Source organism: Trachymyrmex cornetzi, unplaced genomic scaffold (genome assembly GCF_001594075.2).
Source record: "Trachymyrmex cornetzi isolate Tcor2-1 unplaced genomic scaffold, Tcor1.1 scaffold685, whole genome shotgun sequence".
In the NCBI taxonomy this organism is placed as follows: Eukaryota; Metazoa; Arthropoda; class Insecta; order Hymenoptera; family Formicidae; genus Trachymyrmex; species Trachymyrmex cornetzi.
This window is the reverse complement of record NW_017300009.1, coordinates 72,178-77,579: the sequence shown is the minus strand read 5'-3', so window position 1 is coordinate 77,579 and position 5,402 is coordinate 72,178.

The window sequence follows — 5,402 nt, the reverse complement described above, 5'->3', positions numbered from 1 at the left end:
CCACGCGGCAAGCGAGGAGGGTGGCGCGTTCATATAAAAAGGCTCCAACGGGAACTGTTCGCGGAAGGCACGTTTGACCCTTCCCGCCATTGGGAAGATAACGTTAAGGAGACCTACGAGCCTATCGCCGACGCGCCAACCACGGCGCGCGAAATCGTGAGCACATCAGGCGTGGTCCACAATTCCGAGGGCTCAAAAACGGTCACTGCAACTTCGCAGCCGCGACCTAGGCCTCCACAGTCTCCGCCACATATAGCGCCCGTGCGCAAGCCCACGAGGCCCATACTCATAACAAACAAACCTCGAATAACTAGCAACTCACCATGTTCTATTGACATTAAAATCGTATAGTCTAAATTATTTCTATTTTTATTTATCTGCCCTTTAGGCCTTCTCAAATCCTTCCAAGTCCTTCTCAACATAAAGGAGAGTGTAGATAGAGAGATGCGAAATGAAGTCAACTGACGCATCCTCTAAACTCTCCATTTTATTTTATTGGAAGAACCTGGAAGGCTAACTACTTAAACTCAACCAACCTCTTAGAATTAAATACATTATCTCCGAATTTCGTGCTCATTTCCGAGCACTGGTGACAGCTGCCTATTCCAACGACAGAAAAGGGCGTCAAAACACCGCATAGAAGCCAAGGCTTCGCCCCGCGCGCCCCGCTCCGCGCTCGCGTTCCCACAACTTGTGTCGAGTCTCGAGACTGCTAGAAACTCGCGCTCAGGACGTAACAGTTTTTAATTTTTTTGTTTTTTTAAGTTTAATTTTTTTTTATTTCCTTTACTCGATTTTTTAAAAATATGTACATACATATGTATGTATGTCAACTACTAAATAAGATGTTCAAATTGATGTTCAAATCGAAAAGTTACCCGCCCATCCATCTCCAGGGTGAGAATATGCTCCGTTGAGTATTTCTTGAGATATTTTAACCGTTTTAGACTCATTTTTTAATTTCGCTGATTACAGCGCCATCTGTCATCAAAAAAATGTTTGTAATAGGTAAAATTTATGTAACTTTTTTTGAAGAAGCGAAATCTGCAATAAAAAATGGGGGTTTCCATTTAAAATTTTAAACTAACCCTCTCTTTAACCCACAGCGGGTGGGGGTGGGGGGTCATGTTAGATGTCAAAAGATAGCTTTTTTGAAAACATTAAATACATTTTCAGATTTCTGATCTGATGTGTATTTCTCGAGATATTCGACCGTTTCCATACTTTTCGGACACCCTGTATATTTTATAGTTAATTTATTATATACTACCTGACTGTTGGACGGGACCCCTCTCTGCTGATTTTAATTATTTATTCTATTTATTCGGTTTTACTTTTGTAACCTTCACTGTTTTCTTAGCTATGCTATTTTATCTCTATTTCTTTCCTATCTTCTATCTTCTTTCTATTTTCTATCTTTTCTTGTCTATGTACTATTGTACACTTCTATTTTTAAGCGCATTTTAGTTTTTTTTATATTTTATATTTATCTATTTATTATATATTTATTCTATCTGTTTGTGGAGCCCTGACTGTTCGAGTGTATATACCGCGTATTGCGATTTTGTATTTTACACGAGTGTGAGTGTTCGCGATTTACACTGTTTAATTTTAATATTATTATTTATTATTCCGCTGCGCGCGCTCCTCCGGGACTTTTATATTTGACGACACTTCTGTGATATCCCGGAGGAACAATATACTATGATAACGTATCCCCCCAGCTTGCGTGGTGGGGGAATGAAACTTATTGTGATACAACTGCGTAGACTGGGGGGCTTGCCCCTCAGTCTTCTAGCTTTAATTGCCCATGCGGGGGGAGGGGGGGACCTTTGTCCTCCGCAATAAATATATTATTTTTAAAGCGCGCGGCCTAGCCGCTTATTTTTGTACCACCCTAGAGAGGAAATGTCTCTCTGGGGAACTTCTTTGAAAATAAAAGTCCAATTGTGTTATGATTTCAGTTTCTTACTGTTAATATTAATGAATTTATTGTGAGTTGAATCGATTTGTCACTGTAATAAGTAACGCCATCATAAATTATAATCTACATAAAATGATTAATATAGGACGTGTAAAAGACTTAGTGGTTATTTCGTGATACATACGTGTAGTGGAATAGTACCAGGTATGTAAATATGAAACCGGAATTTACCAATAGATGGCCATAGCTGTCAATGTAGTTGCCGTCAGACCGCGTCATTGGCGCCATTTCCTTGTTCTGACATCTGACAAAGATTTTCAACTCACAACAATACAAGTTTCATACAACAGTATAGTTAGTAATAGCGTTGAACATGTCGAATTTTGTGCCTGGAAACTACGGACAGCATTGATTTTCTGTTACCAGTTTTGCAGAAAACTGCTGCAGAATGCAGCATCGAAGTCATCGAATGCTTGTCGAAGCTTACGGTGAGCATGCTCTTGGTAAATCACAGTGCTTTGAGTGCTTTAAAAAAATTCAAAAATGGCAATTTTGACGTGAGAAACGAAGAACGTGGAAAACCACCGAAAAAGTTTGAAGACAGCGAATTGCAAGCATTGTTGGATGAGGATGACGCTCAAACTCAACAACAACTCGCGGATCAATTGAATGTGACACGAGAAGCCGTCTCCATACGTTTGAAATCCATGGGAAAGATCCGAAAGATGGGAAAATGGATTCCACATGAACTAAATGAAAGACAGCAGGAAAACTGAAAAACCACTTGCGAAATGCTGCTCGCCAAGTACAAAAGAAAGTCATTTCTCCATCGAATTGTGACTGGTGATGAAAAGTGGATAAATTTTGAGAATCCTAAGCATAAAAGATCATGGGTAACTCCAGGCGAACCATCGACATCGACTGCAAGGCCAAATCGCTATGGACGGAAGACAATGCTCTGTGTTTGGTAGGATCAGAAAGGTGTGATCTATTATGAGCTGCTAAAACCTGGAGAAACCGTTAATACTGAAAGCTACCGACAACAAATGATCAATTTGAATCAAGCTTTGCGTGAAAAACGACCGAAATATCAAAAAAGACAACACAAAGTGATTTTGCTTTATGATAATGCACCATCACACACAGCAAAACTGGTCAAGGAAACGATTGAGGCGTTTGGTAGGAAAATACTTTCGCATGCGGCTTACTCACCAGACTTGGCTCCGTCCAATTACTACTTATTTGCATTGATGGGACACGCACTTGCTCAGTAGCGCTTCACTTCTTACAAAGATGTACGAAAATGGCTAGATGACTGGTTTGCCTCAAAAGAGCAACAATTTTTTTGGCGTGGCATCCACAAATTGTCAGACAGGTGGAAAAAATGTATAGCTAGCGATGGACAATACTTCAAATAAAATATTTTTTATCATTTTCATGCAATAAACGTGTATTTTCTATTAAAAAATTCGGGTTTCATATTTACATACCTGGTAAAGCATGTTGTGTAGCAAAATACAAGAGCTTTGCTTTCGTATTCTTTGTTTAGTTTGTTGTCTTGTATATCCCACATGTTTAGATATACGGCATTTTTAGCGAGCGGGATTTATACCCAAAGCATACGAAATGCGCAGATTGAATTCAGTGCACTAAATGCAATAAACGCATTATATGAAATACGTACCTCATGTCATAATATTTGTAATATATGTAGGAAGATCATAATTATTATTTATTACTTCATATACATATTTAAAATTCTTATTCCTTAATAAAACTTTATAAACATATTTTATAAGTTATTATGTCATTATACGTCTTATTTATATGCATTATTTGTAAATTTTTCATGAGCCGTACATATCCCTCCTCCCCCTATGAGTAGCCATATATCCCACCCCTATGGGATATATGGCAAAAATGCAAGGGTTTCAAAAAGTTTATTTTTTAATATGAAAAATAAAGATTTCGGATTTCTAATATTTTTTTCATAGTGGTAGACAAAATTTTTACTGATATAGTTCGTTTACTATAAACATAGTAAGTAATACTTAATAAATTAAGTTTTTAATTATAAGTGCGGCGTATATACCGGAGTTACCCTAATCTTTAATCTCAATCTTCAATGCGTAGTCTGATTCCGCCTTGAGATGTAATTTATTAAATTTTTGTCTGCATTACTTATTTCTTATTTATTTTATGTTTATCCCTGGAAAAAATTTTTCTTAGAATTTTTCAAGTCATTTTTTAGAATTTTTCATATTTTAAATTTATGAAGATTTTTTCATAAATATTTCATAATTCCTCAGATTTTTTAAACTTTTTTTAGAAATTATAGAATGAGCAATTTTAAAATATATTCTAAAATTTCTCATTTTCATAAAGAGTTACACGACATTGCCACTAAAGATTTTTCATTTTTACAAGCAATACGCGTCACTGCCACTAAAAGAACACAGCAAGTTAAATTCTCAAATTCAAAAATCATCCAGGATTATTAAATGAAAGCTGCAGCATTAAGAGATTCTCCAGTTGTGTTTCAATTAAATTTTTTTTTATCCAAAAGAGCTCCAAGATGAAAGCATAATACTTTTTAAATAAATTTTACTGTTTCATCTAAAAAAATCTGTGTAACATTCAGAATTTTTCATATTATTTTCTCAGCATTTCTGAAGAATATTTCAATTCGTACGAAAAAATCTAAGAAATTTTATAAAAAAGTTATAACTTTCATACAGAAATTCTGAAAAATTATCTGAAAAATACTAAGAAATATCTATTATAAAGTTTCCCAATTCGTAGAAAAAAGTCGCCGATACTGACATAGATCTCCTAAAGTGACACCCCTTATTTTTCAGAAACTAACTATTGCACTTTATTAATACTAATAAAATCATGATCTGTTTAGCTAATTAAAGAAGTACAAACTCATAATTCGTAGGTTTGTGGCTTGTTTCTATATCAAATCAACTAAAAACGAATTCTACAAATGCGAAAATAAAATTCTTACGATTTTCTTTTGCAAATTGTGAGGTTTAAATAAGAGTCACTATATTATTGATAATATTACGTCATTTTAAATATTTGTAGTTTCCGAAATAAGTTTTATTTATATTATTTTTCCTCTTAGTCTATTCATAATACGATTTTTAATTTAAAATTGGGGTGCAGCGTAAACCGACACACCTGTCCGTAAAACAGACCATGAGCTAACTTAATCTTTATAATGTTGCTTTATAGTGTCAAATAAGTCTATTGGAGCTGAAGGCAATCGTGCATATATGGAACAACTCTAGAAAAACTATCGCGTTACATATTTGCATCTTACAGAACAGCATAAAGTAAATATGCATACATTGAACCAAAAATATACGTAAATACAATAAAAGTATTCATTGGTATTATAAAAAATTCATTAAAATTGGTCCAATGAACAATTTTATTCCTATAATGATTTAGGTTTTATAAAATGATCAAT